The following is a 15109-nucleotide window of genomic DNA, read 5'->3' on the forward strand; positions in this document are numbered from 1 at the left end:
TTGGAGACCTGTTGGCAATGAGAGTGAATGCTTATTATCTTCCTCTCAACCACATCTGTGTATTAGCTAGAACTTGATGAATTGCCTACTAGGGTTGCTTTGAGTCTTTCATCACTCTTTTAACGAAAGGAATGGTTTCTAAATCCCTCGTAGGAGAAACAAAGTAAAATAAACAAAAACAATAATAACAACAACAACAAAAATGAAACAAGCAAACAAACAAACAAAAACACCACATTACTTGTCCAACCTGGTTGAACCTTTGCAGGAAGCCTTTATAGAGAGTTGGTTCTATCCTCATTAATGAGTTTTGAATCACTTTCCATCTCTTCTCTTTTCTGTTCATTTCCTTATTGCCTGAATACTCCATAATGCTTTGTAACCTTACCACAAATTGATCATGAAAAATAGAGATGGAAGTATGACACTGAGGTCAGAAGCCCTTAACCTTCAGAAAAAGGAAAAGGGAGGCAGGGTGATAGCCTAGATTCCAATGGGAAAAGCTTCTTGCTTTTAATAGGAAATCTTCTATAGAGTTTTACATCTATAGTAAAGCCAACACAAATATGCTTTGTAAAGAGAACCCGAGTTCAAAGTATGCTTCCTTGACTACCAGAAACAGGATTGGGGTGTTGGAGGGGATGCTTTGGTTGAAATGCCAATGGTCACTACCCACTCTAGAACCTACTCAATAGATATTTGATTCATCAGATTGATTGGGCCCATACGATGTTCAAACATTAAACACTACTTTGGGTTTGTCAAGGAATGTGGCTTTACATGAAATTAACATTGTGGTCAGTAGACAAAGTAAGCAGACTGCTCTCCCTAGCTGGGTGGCTACAAAGACAAGGCGAAGGAGAATTTGTTAGCTGTCTGAGTTTTCAGCCTGGTGTATTTGTTTTCTTTTGTACTTGGACTGAAATTCTGTCATCAGCTCACTAGTTCTGAGATCTCTCGAGTCTATAGACACTCTTGGCAATTATTTGCCCCCGTAGTCATGTGAACCAATTCCTTACATTAAAAGTCTTTCTCTTCATATGTATGTATGTATGTATGCATGCATGCATGTATATGTGTATATATAATATCTCCACATGTGTATATATCAATTTTTCTATCTTCTGTATTGATGTTATATCATATATCCTACCAGTAATAGGAGAGCCAAGACCCTTACTGAATGAGAAGCTCTGGGGCCCAGTTATCTGTATTTTCACACCCTCTCTCTAGATAAGTTGATGTACACTAAACTTTGAGAACAGGCAGTGTAAATAAATAGAACAGCTTCATGTAGCTCACTCAGGCTTGTAATTTAGCAGGTTTTCAATTTCTCCATCATGTTTCCACAAAATGGATGGAAAGTTTTCTGTTTTATTCAGGATAGTTTGACATAGTTTCTAGACACCTGGGTGAGTATGTTTAGAAAAAGATATAGAAGGTAAGAGTGAGAAAGGACAAAGGATACTGAAAATTTCTCTCATGAATTTCTTTGCATATGTTGATATGATGAACTATTCTAAATGGCACATTGAGAATATCATTATGCTTCATTGTTTTATGATCTGTCTGTATAGACTATCTTGGCCTACTTCATGGTCAAGACTTTGTTGCAAGAGCGTAGACTGCCATAATGTTTGGTACTGCCTGCATCTTGCTTTTTTCCTCAGATACTCTCTGCTCGGTCCTATGTCTAACATTTGTGGGGATCTACTGCATCATTCTTGCACATGCAGAGAGCTACAAATAGCACCCAATGATATAACACTTGACATGCAGTCAAAATCACCCATAAGACAGTCATTTGCCCTTCGCCTTCTCAGGTAGGTAGGTAATGGTAGGAGAAAGATAAGTTTCCTCAGTGCTTGTTGAAATAGTTTTCACAATAAAGCACTGCTAGCACCATGTTTTCTCTCATATGTCTCCTTTTATCCATCTCTCCAGTTTCTAGCTACTGCTAGAGGATCATCTCCCAGATAAAGTAGCTGCAGTTAAGCCTGTGTCTTACTCTCTGCTTTTTCAGGAGAAATCCAGTTAAGATGCTTTTGATCTTCATCCATTCTCCTTTTCAAGGTGTAAGCATTTTACTCTCATTTTGTGGTGCTTGAGATTGAACCAGGGCTTTGTGAATGGCAGGTAAATGCTTCATGAGTGGGCTGTACCTTAGGCTTTCTCCATTTGTGTCCTCTCTGGTATAAAGCCTTATTCATGTAAAACTAATTCAGTATATTTTACTCAAACCATCTTGGTATCCATTTTATACTTATAGAAAAGTGGTGGGAATATTTCGAAGTCCTTTCATATTTGAAGCCAAGATTTTGTTCTTGTTCACACATTATATTACTGTTATGCATTTGTTACCATTAATGGATATCCTTGGTATTAGGTATCCTTGGCTTTTACTTAATGACCTTTTTTTCTGCTTCTGGATTTCCAACCAAAATCTTTACAGTATATTTAGTGTCATAAAGCCATACTCACTTTTTCATGAATTTCCATTTTATTATCCATTTTATTCTTTGGATGGAAGTCATACATCCCTCATGGGAGAAATAAGTTATAGCCCACCTCTTAGAATGCATTGAGTAAATAAATTACTTTCAATTCTGTACAGGACATTGGTGAGTTTTATTTATTCATTTATTAATTATTATTTCTATCACCATGGATTCATGGATGTTTATTATACTTCGGGTTATAATACAATGTTCTATTTTTGCACAAGTAGTTTCTTCTTTGGCCATTTGGAACTCATTTAAATGTATTCTTTGACCTTTTGACATAGATCCATCAGTGCACATTACACTAAATTCTATGTGACATTAGAAGATGCTTCAGGTTCATCTTGGAAATCTTCCTACATAGTCTTCAGATCTGCCTTTTCTCCAAAAAATGCTTTGTTCTTTATATTGGAAAGCTGTATCAGAAATTTAGATATGGGTGTTAGGAATTTTACAGAAAGCCTTTTCAATTTCCTTACCTCAATCCAAAATCTGAACTGCTTATTTGTAACTGAGGCCTCTTTATCACCCATACTTTCCGGCTATGTAATATCTGTTTCAGATAGTTGTCATCCATTTTTAGGGTTATTTCCACCCTCTTGTATACTCAACCAAACCACACATATTTTCTAGGCACATGATTCTAATCTTTTTTTATTTAAATTTTTTTATTCATTTTACATACCAACCACAGATGCCACTCTCATCCCACCCCTGTCTAAACCTCCTGACTCAGCCCCTCATCCCTTCCTCCAAAAGGGTAAGTTCTGTCATGGGGGGGGGGGCAACAAAACCTGTACATTCAGTTGAGGCAGGACCAAGACCCTATCTTTTTCATAGAATGGGATATATAGTTGCACAGAATTCCACATCACTCAGAATTGACTGGACAATAAGATGGACAGTTAAAAGTTCATTCTAGATTATAGGATGGAGATAATTTCTATGAGGTTGGAGAGCTTTTCTCCAAGGTTCTGTGTACACACTGAACCAAAACATACACACACACACACACACACACACACACACACACACACACACACACATATCATATATAACATAATATATAACATATGATAATGATATCCCCAATGCTAGAAGCACAGGTTGAGAAACTGTGAAATGAATGTTGGGTTTATCCCTCTTACAATTATTCTAAATTGTCCTATCCATGCCATTTGTCATTACCATGTGTACATCTTGGTCACTGTTAGCTTTCAGATTCTTGTTTTCAGAGAAGAAAACATTTACATGAGAGAATGAGTAAGTTCTTCTGGAATGTAAGTGACTTGTATTATTATGAAGAGCCAGAATATTAATAAAGGGAGGATCATCCATGAAACTTGAACTCAAATGGCTTGCTGAGCTGTCTGATGATACTTCCATGCTTGTTGAAAACGAGGAATGGAAAATTATAGAGAGCAAGGCCTGCTGAGTTTAAGGCAATCAAGGGATGAAAGTTCTGAGGGAACAGATTGTGTTACATCATCAGGAAAATATCCTGATCCATTGAAGTTTTGCCTTAAATGCAAGGATATTTGGAATGCATGATGAGAATCAGAAATGATCATATGAAATGTGGATTTTTAATTAATTGGAGCAGAAAAAACTATAATTTGTATTTCTGATTCCTTTATATTGAATATTTTGTGAAAATTGAGTTTACCAATATCCTAAATGGTAAATCTGTAATGGTAAGAATCAACGCAGGAAACAGACACATTCAAGAAATTTGGGAGGTAGAATGTGATGGCTTCTTGCATTAGATTTCTCTCTCATGGCTGCCTTGACTGCAGCTGGACAGTGAATTTTCTGATTGTTTTCTTTAGGTACTTTCTGTGATTGTCATATGGGATGCTCAGAGGGACCCAGTTAGCCTCTTACAAGTTGTTGAATTTAGAGTTAACATCCCTTGGAGTAATCATGAACTCGCGATGAAATGAAATTTCATTACATTTCTAGATGGTGACTACAATTTCATTCTTCAAACACTCCCAGCTAAATCAAGTGTTGGTCATCCATAGGAATGACCATGTCATCTCACCTTCTTCTAAGTGATAGCTTTATTTTTCTCCCTGTACCATGCTCTCCAGGTTCCCACTCTGCCTTCCTTGGCTTCTCTACCATGTGAGCTGATGACTTAAACATCCTGGTATTAGAAGCACACAGGTCTTTTTGCCCACAGATCACCAGGGAAAGCAGAAATGTTAATCATGAAGAGTTGTTTTTTTAAAGGAGGAAATACCCAGGAATGGATATTGTTAATGACCTGGTGGCCTTTTTACTATCTGTGGAGGCATACCTCACCTATCTTTTGCTATAGAGGCAGATCTTGCCCCAATTCCCAGAATGTTTATCCCAGACTCTTCCTTCCCTAGACCATTATTTTTAGCTCCCAGTTAATAGAACCCATCCTTAGGGGAGATGTCACATATAATGTTGACTCTGCAACCTCTGTTAGAGACACCACTAGATTCTAGACCTTTTAGCTATTGAACCCACCTACATGGTCACATGTACTTTGCAAAAGAGTTTCTATGTCATCACACCTTAAGCTTTATTGTGCCCTGGGAATTGGAATGAATGTTGCGTGGAAACCTGAAGCGGAATGATTGTTAAGTGGAAACTTGTTCCCAAATTGTGCTGTGTTTTAAATATGCTGACAATGAAGCATTTGACATTAGACTCCCTGATCTCTTGATTTGAGGTGACAAAGTCAGTCTGAACAGATTTTATTCTCACCCCTTAGAGGTTCAGTTTCCTGCTGTGATCACCTGCAGGGTCCTCCTCACCCTGGCACTGTGTTACACTTTTGTGATAATCTTAATTAAAATAGGTGGACTAAGGAAAGAAAAATACTTATGAGTAGAAGGGTTTGGCATTGCAATGAAAAATGTCACTGAAGTTCAGAAACTGGGTTTGATTTTTTCCTCAAGTTCTATAACCAGAGAGTTTCTTTTTTTACCCTGCCTGGGTCCCCTTAACAAAAATTTTTAAGTCCCAAATATAAGTCAGGAGTGATGTACTAAAGAATAGAGAATATAGAGTCATGATTATAATAAGTTCATGAAGTCTTGGTGTATTCAGGAAATCTATGAAATACTTGTGTGTGCATGTGCATACATTTGTGTGTTCATGTACCACAAGCAGTGGGAACTTGGTGAGGGAGGTACAGAATAATGGAATCATATTTGAAATGAATTTTAGGTCTTCTTTCACCGATCTTGGTTCACATGAACGTGCTTAACATGAACACAGGGCAGCCGTGTGACAGCAAGAATTACTTGGCTGTTACTAAATTGATCTCAGCAACAAGACTGAACCAGTGACAACAATATGAGTTGAGGTATTTCCCATGATCCCTGATGTGACACCTGAGGCCTAGCAATTCTTCCTGCCCTCCAAGCAAACTCTGTAATCTACTGCCACTTTCTATGTCATGCAGGCTCATTAACCTCCAAAATTGCTACTATAAGGCACAGACACCAGTTGCTTCAAAATCAGCCACCAAAGAAATTATTCTTACAGTTTCCCTGGCATTTTGTAGCACCAGCAACTGACTTTCGATCAGTCAATAGCATTAAGAACTAGGGTCAGATGCAGTGATGTTTATCAAATTGGAAAAACGTTTGATCAACTAAAAACATTTCCATGTGGCATTGATCCCATATGAAGGCAGGTGAATAGTGAATATGAAATTCCATACATATGCCTCACAGAACATGCTTATTAGTCTAGCATGCACACATGTACAAACATGCTTTGTCTTCTCCTCTAATAGAGTATAATGATGAGGAAGAGTTCAAGCTGAGGTCTGCCAGAGGGGATGGAAGACACCAGGAAAGTTCATATGAATTCACACAGAGTAAAGCAGCAAGTACAGGGCCTACATGGGTCTGCACCAGGTCCTCTACATATATATTATAGTTTTCATATATATATATATATATATATATATATATATATATATATATATATATATGGCTTTTTTGAGACAGGGTTTCTCTGTGTAGTTTTGGTGCCAGTCCTGAATCTCGCTCTGTAGACCAGGGTGGCCTCAAACTCACAGACATCCACCTGGCTGTACCTCTCAAATGCTGGGATTAAAGGTGTGTGCCACCACTTCCCAGCTTAATTTTGTATTTTTATGGGACTCCTGAGTGTGTGAATGAGTAGGTCTCTGATTTTTATGCCTTCTCTTGGGGATCTTTTCCTTCTGTTGGTTAGCCCTATCTAACGGTACTGTGATAGTTTTTGTTTTGTTTTATTATATTTAATTTTGTTAAAAAAAGGAAAATATCACACACACACACACACACACACACACACACACACACACACACACACACACACACAAGTAAAGCCTTCCTGAAGATGAGGCAGCCAAGAGTCTTGTGAAGGTTAATCTTTATTGTTAATTGGGATGGATTTAGCTTCTCTTAGGTGACAAATCTCTGTGTGGGTCTGTGAAAAATATTGTCAACGAGGTTTAACAGAAGAGGGAGGAAAACCCACCCTGCATGTGGATAGCACCATCCCAAGATCCAGAGTTCTGGATCAAATAAAGATGAGAAAGCAAGCTGGGTACCAGCATCCACCTCTGCCTCCCAACTGCAGATACCATATGACCAACTGCCTCATGCTCTTGTGGCCATGGCTCCCCTACCCGTATCATGAAAAATGTTCACGTAGACATTGAGCAGAACAAATCTTCTTTCTTTAAGCTGTTTTTATTTATTTAGCTATTTTTTAAATTTATTTTAACTTTATTTTATTTTATATGCATTGGTGTGAAGGTGTCAGATCCTGGAGATCTGAATTTACAGAGCTGCCATGTGGGGGCTAGGAATTGAACCTGGGTCCTCTAGAAGAACAGCCAGTGTTCTTAACCATTGAGCCATCTCTCCAGCCCCTTATTTAGCTATTTTGTGTCAGCACTAGGAAATGACTAATCAGACCTAAAGGAGAACCCCCGGTAGTGACAGAAAGAAGAGGATCAAGTTTGTTTTTTCTTTCCTTGCCCCCTCTCTCTAACTGAAAACATCTGTACTTTTTCAAAGTTTCAATTTCCCCTGAGAATGGAGACCTATCTGTGCTGGTTAGTCTTTGTCCATTTGGCACCAACTAGAGTTGCCTGGGAAGAGAGAATCTCAATTGAGGAATTGCCCTAGTCAGAATCAGCCTTGCATATGGACATATCCGTGAGTGTTTTCTTAATTGTTAATCAATATGGGAAAGCCCAGAACACTATGGGAAGTGTCACTTCTGGACAAGTGGTCTGGGTTATGTAAGAAAGCAGGCAGAACAAGCCAGGGAGAGCAAGTCAGTAAGCAGCACTCCTCTACGGCCTTTGCATCAGCTCCTGCCTTCAGAGTCCTGCCTTGAGTTCCTGATCTAACTTCCATCAACTATGAACTGTAAGTGGCAAAATGAAATCATTTCCTTCCCTAAGTTACCTTTGGTCAATGTTTTATCACAACACTAGAAAGGCAAACTAAGATGCTATCTTTTTCTAATGTTCCTTTTCTCTCCTTATCTTTCCTCCTCTAGTCTGATTAGATTGGTCCTACTTAAAGGGTTAGTTAAGGTGCCTGCTCTCCAAGGGTTATTTTCCTGCTTGTGGCATTCATAATCCATTTCCTCTAACCTCTGATGGTATCTACACCCTGTACTACTACCCTTGGATCCTTTATCTGCTGTACTTACCTCAGATACAGTTTTCCAACTAGACTGTAAACACACAAAGGGCTACATCATTTTTGCATCTTTTCAAATGAGTAGAATCCTTTTTGGTTCATAGAAACTTTACAAATGATGTTTTTATTAATCAACTTTATTCTTTGACAATTTCATACATGTAGAAAATGCAGTCTGATTACTCTTTTCTACCATCCTCTATTATCTCCCTCCCATCCCTATCAAGCTGTGCTCCTTATCTGTTACTTTACTAGATTCATGACTTTTGGCTTCATTTCATGACCCAATGAGTTTAATCAGGATCATTTCTGTGACTGTAGAATTGGAACTATAATTTGGAAACTTGTGAGGTCACCAATGGATACACAACTGAAGAAACGCTTTCTCCCTGAATCTTTCATTAGCAAATATTTCAGCAGTGAAGGGGATGGTCCCTTGAACCTTTCTTCTATCCATGATTGCTTCTCAACAGGCCCATTCTTAGCTAGCATATGTATCCAGATTATAATGTCTCGTGTCTTGTCCAAAATTAGCATTTTGTAGCACTTCTCCTTATCTTCCAGCTCTTATATTCTTTCTGTTCCATATTCTGCACTGTTTCCTGGGCTTTAGAGGGAATGGTGTACAAGTCCTGTTTACGGCTGAACATTCATCCACCACCTTTTCTCAGTGCTTGTGTAGACCTCTTTCTTTGAATTCATTGGATTGCTATTTATTGGAAAGGGAGGCTTTTGTGGTTAAGACTGTGAATAGCATTTGCCAATGGGATTAAAAACAGATATTTCCTTCCTTGCCATGGATCTTTAGAAAAGTTTAGTGCCAGGCATGAATTCCCTCTCATGGAGCTGGCCTCAAGTCCATCTCAACAGCAGTTGGTTACCAGCTGAACAGGAGTGTCACTAATGTGCAAAAATGACCTATTTTGCTCCTGTATAGGGTGATCTCTTCCTGAGACACTATACTCTTCACAATGCCCTTTGGAACATTTTGAATGTCATCTTTGTGGAAATGAGAGGAGGGTATTTGTCTACATTACTGTATGGAATGGGTGTAATAACATATCTTAGCTTCATAAAACTATCTAACATAACTTCTCTCACATCACATAGTATCAATAACAAAAAAAGTTAATAAGATTCTTAAACACTAGTATGGGGCAGGAAAAAAAGCCATGACTACTGCAAAGATAGTTAATAAGATTTTCCTGTGTTATGGGCTCTGTTTAAAAATATGACTTCATATAAAACTTCATTTAGTCTTTCTAACTACTCGGTGAAGTCAGTAATATTATTATGAGTTTCATTTCATAGGTGGAGAAAGTGAGATGGAGATGATAAATTGTATCTGTCCACAAGTATTTACTTTATCCCATGCAAGGGTATCCAGGACCTCTTTCCTTCATATTTGACTTTCTCATCTTCTCTATGGGAGGAGCGTACTTCTCTGTATGTCAACACCAGCACTAAATTCAATAAAGTGAGTAGAAGGGTTAGTTTGTGTGTTTTGGTTAAGTGCTTCAAGAGCTGTCACACGGCTGACCATTACCGTCCTATTCATCTGCTGTCAGGCTGTATCTCTGTCTCAAGCATATCATCGAGGAGGCTGGTGGGCTGAGACACAGTACTTCTGCACTATAGTAGATCCGTAGCCATAAGGCAACAGTGGTGAGAAGTAAACCTTCCTCCTGATAAGCCACTGGGATCTTTGGTGTCACAAGTATAGGTCACTTAACAGAAAGTGCAAGGACCTTGCCCAAGGTGACATGGTAAACAGGTGGTGATGTTTCAGGTTCAAAATGAAGTCTGGTTTGCTAAGTCACATACTTAATAAGATTACAACATTACTTCATGGCAGATGAAGAAGCAGGGCATAGAAGTAATCATTTTAGCTTATATAAATCACACACAGAAACATTTGGACTGAAGGTCTTTGGACGACACAGTCAGGGTTCTGCAGGGAAGAGTTTTTGTTACCATGCCTGGCAGGTAGAGAGCTGCTTCCATCACACTAGAAAAGTTTGCAACTCGTTCCTTTGCTTTTGTGACCTGGCTGCAAAATGATTCTCCGAGGTAGAGCTGGAGTTATTATGCTCTCCTCAGCATTCAGGCCCTGTCTCTGCGGTCATCCTTCTTGGGGATTATTTATGAAGGATGAAGGAAGAGGGGGGCTGTGCAGTTATTTGTTTTCTGTGAACCTAGGGGATTGGAAATGTTTTAGAAACATAACTGGTTGACATAAAGGATAAAAAGTTAAACATACAGAACCCAACATGTCCTCTCTCGGGACTCCTGTCTGGCTAACAACAGGATTCACTCCAACAGTGTACTGCTACCAGAATGAGGAAAAGACAACCCTGCTCAAACAAGGACTTGAATACAGTGATTCCGAAGGCTTCATACTGAGCTCTGTGTGGTGTTCATGAGAATGCAGCATGCGTGCTGTACCAGATGTAAGGCAGACATGGAATGTGTTGTTATGGGTCAGAAAGCTTCAGGAATGAACCAAGGGCTTCTTGCTTTGGAACCTGCAAGGGCATGATGAAGAATTAAAGAGGACCATGCAATGAGAAATACCTGCCCATCCTTCGTGGCTAGCACTGTGTCCCTGTGCCTGGGTGCATTTTCTCCCCCGCATTCTATAGTAATACAATATAAAAAAGACCTCTGCAACAATTTGTTTCAAAGCATATTTCCATCTTAACACTTCTGATATATGTAACACAATGGCAAAGATTTCATAGTGTTAGGTGATTTACTGAATATTGCCTAGTCAGATATAGAATCAGAGAGTAGCTAGCTCCCTTGCTAGCCAATCTCTAACACAGAGATTTTGATCAGATGATATATATGGCCTCACAAAGTACAGTGGACTTCCTTGAGACTGTGTTATCAACTAAATAGCAAATTGGGCTGAGCGTGAAGATGTTCAGGGCAAGCAAAAAAATTATCTATGCCTCTGAGAAAGCAAAATGCTTTGCCCTGTTGGAATGAAGAATAATTACACCACACAACACACGGATGGAAAGAAAAATCATCTTGGTTCTGAGATAAATTTAAAATCAAATCACACTCTGTGGAACTGGTCTCCCAAATAAATGGAGCCCAGAGTTCTAGTTAATTGCTATTCTCTAAGGAAAGAAGGTCTAGTTCTTTCTTTTGTAAGTATGACTTCTATAGTCATGACATAATCCTCTGCATTTATGATAATCTTGCAAAGAGACAAAATTTGACCACCACTGACAGATTTAATGTGTCTTTGTGTTAGATCACATCTCCCAGGAAGCTGTAGTGAAAACAATAGATTAGAGAAAGAAACAAAACAAGAACCGAAACAAGACAAAACAAAAAGCAAATTTCTAGGAGGGAATGTTTGTGAGGGAGCAAGAAGAATCAAGGAAAATACCTAGACCGCCACACAATTTTGATACTCTGGAAGTCAGTTTTCTGTAACCATAACAAGGTAACTGAAATAATTAGCTTTCCTGGAGAAAAGGGATATTTTGACTCAAGGTTTTAGAGTTTCTGGTCCATGAGATAGTAGACCCATTTTTATGACTCTGCTAGGTAGAGAGCACCTGATAAATCAATTCACCTCAGGGTGAGAAAGAAAACACATAAAAAGAAGGGGCTATTGTCCTATCACATTTTCTCAGGAAATGTCCCAAATATCCTAGGTACCTCCTACCTGGCCCCACCTCTTAAATGTTTTATTATCTTTGGGATCAAATTTAACATCTAACATTTGGGACCAAATTTAGCATCTTCTTTGGGACCAAATTTAAAACATGGGACTTTGGAGGAACATTCAGCATTTAAATTGTAGTTAATACATGTGCAAACTCAAGAATGAAGGAGTGATTAGAACCAACTTTATATACTTCATTGATTTTGTGAATGTCTTAGTTAAAATTGTGAGTTAACTCATAGCCATAGTAGTCTAGCAGAGGAATTTCATAGAGAGGGATTGTCCACTTCTAGTACTTCATTGTGATCAATGCTTGTCTAAAACAGCCTAAGCAATCATTGCATGCTGTGAACAGAATGGTGGAGTAGGCTTCTGATGCTGTCAGTCATCTTATGTTCTGTGAAGTAGGTTCAAGGGAAGGGATATTGGGACTGCACAATTTGATAATCTAATGGGTTTTCCCCTTTAAAAAAATCTACCTTATCATAACCTTTATTTGTGAATTAAATTCTTTATAAGACTTGAATTTCTTGACATGCACGGTATAGAAATATAACTTAATACATTTACAGCTTTATTCCATGAATAATATTTTATAATTTATTGATTATTGCTATGAGTAGTTGTTGATTCTGAGCACAGTAATGAATAAAATGCACAATTTCTGCTCTCATGGAATGAATATTCTCTGAGCTGGAGATGGCAGATCTTAAATATGAATGTTTGGGAAAGGTTGACATGTTCTTTGAATATAATAATGTTGAGGGAGTATTGTAGGAGTAAGTAGAATGTTTGAACCAGGCTTTACCAAGGCAATGATATTTGGATAAAGATTTGGGATATGAACATCCAGGGTTTGAGCTAAAATTCTATTTGGTATTCCCACATATTGCAGACTAGCTTGTTGAGCCTTGGAAGCTAGAGATACTCTCTTTCTAGGAAGGCAGGTTTACTTTCTTACAAGCATAATAAAGATAGAGACCATCTTTCTCTCTCTCTAGAGACTTCCTAGGAACCTCTGTGATCCCAAGAATACTTGTTTGCAGCCCCACTAATTAGACAATATCTTTACCTATGGGAGATGATTTGTAGTCCCTCTATAAGACTAGAATTCTGAGCAGAGATTCCTGCCATGGTCACATGACCACCAGTTACCTTGGAGCACTCTTGCAAGATTTGGCTGAGCAAATGAACTGATATAGCACCAACTTCATGATGCTTGCTGTTTGATGAGTATTAGTTGGTCAAGATCCTTTGGAGTTATTCCTTTGCTGACTCAGTTTATGATAATTAAGCCTAATATCCCCAGCTTTGCTTAGGGAATGCTTGACCACTGAGACCATATGGCTATTGATGGGAATAGCGTTCTATACACAGAGAAGTACCAGGGAGAAGCTGCCTTAGTTAGGGTTTCTATTGCTATGAAACCCTACCACAACCACAGCAACTCTCATAAAAGAAAACATTTAATGGGGTAGCTTGCAATTTCAGAGGTTCCGTCCATTGTCATTATGGTGAGACACAGTGGCATGCAGGCAGACATGGTGCTGGAGAAGCTGAGGGTTTTACATCTTGATATGTAGGAAACAGGAAGTCATCAATCTACTGGGTGTGGCTTGAGAATATATGAGACTTCAAAGCCCACGTCCACAGAGACACCCTTACTACAACAAAGTTATACCTCCTAATAATTCCACTCCTCTTGGGGGCCATTTTCTTTCAAACCACCACATATATATTTTCTATCTGCATTTTGTCTTGATTGATTTCCATTGATGTGTCTTCAAGTTCCTTAATTTTTTTTTTTTTTTTTGGTCTGGAGCGCTGAATGAGACTATAACCCCATCCTGCATAATTTTCATTTGGCATATTCTGGTTTTAACTTTAAAAGATCTACTTACAGCTGGGCGGTTGTGGCACATGCCTTTAATCCCAGCACTCAGGAGGCAGAGCCAGGTGGATCTCTGTGAGTTTGAGGCCAGCCTGGTCTACAAAGTGAGATCCAGGACAGGCACCAAAACTACACAAAGAAACCCTGTCTCGAAAAACCAACAAAACAAAACAAACAAACAACAACAACAAAAAACCCCAACTCCTTACATGTTCTTATGGTTACACTTAACTTTGGTGGTAATAGCTTTTTCATGTTCCTGTCTACTGATTCTAGCACTGACATCCATTCTGGCTTTATTTTAGGTAGTTTTAACCATCATTCTGTTTCAAGATTTCTTCCTTGTCTATGTGTCTGATATTCTGAAATTTACTTCCTTAATGGCTATGTAGCTTTCTATTCTTATGTATGTTCTGAGCTTTGCTCTGGATATAGGTAAACTTTCTTGGAATCAAGCAAATCCTTCAGATCCACTTTAGAAATTGGATAGGTAGAAATGAGTGGTGCTTACCTCTTCACTAGGTCTTATTGCCTTTCTGAGAACTCTGTATCAGGTGAATCATGCTGCTCCTCAAACTTAGTGATGGGAGTGGGTGCTGTTCTGGACCAGCTTGAGCTCTGACACCAGATGTCAGTGCTATGAATGGTTCATCATTAGCTTACCAGTGACACTTTGCAGATATGGTATGTTCTCCATATGCTTGTCTCCTCTTCTAGCTTGCTATCCCAGAGCTCTCAGCACTGAGTCTTTGACTTCAGGGGTATGAAGTCCTTTGCTCGGATTTCTTCCTTCCTTTTATGGATTATAAATCTCCTCAAAGTGTGGAGCTGGGGCAGTTGTGTGCTTTGCTTTCTATCTATTTGGCTACTTCCTAGAGCTTCACTACTATTGTTGCACAACACATGCTTTATTGTTTGGCTTGATTCAAATGGGAAGGACGAATACAGTTTCTGTTGTTTCAAGGGAGCCAGAAATGTAGGTAAAATCCTTTTGTGCCATGCCAATACTCCCATAACAACAGTTTATAAGTAGGTTGAATAAGAAAACACCTGAAAAATGAGAGAACTACTTTGAACAATACCACCTTCATTTTTCTGAACTTAGGATTTCTTAGGCTACTTTCATGAATGAAGGAAAATCTGAACTGAGAAAGCAAATAAGTATAGTTCTGATGTTCTTTCTTATCCCATATTTGAACTAGTTTAATGTTATACAACTCAAAAGGTATTTGGAAAACAAGAAGTAATCCATATTTGGGGGGTTTCGAGAGTCTTCACTGACAGTTTACATATACATAACAGAATAGGTCTCATTGCCTTTCTGAGAACTCTGTAT

Source organism: Peromyscus maniculatus, chromosome 17 (assembly GCF_049852395.1).
Source record: "Peromyscus maniculatus bairdii isolate BWxNUB_F1_BW_parent chromosome 17, HU_Pman_BW_mat_3.1, whole genome shotgun sequence".
Taxonomy (NCBI): domain Eukaryota; kingdom Metazoa; phylum Chordata; class Mammalia; order Rodentia; family Cricetidae; genus Peromyscus; species Peromyscus maniculatus.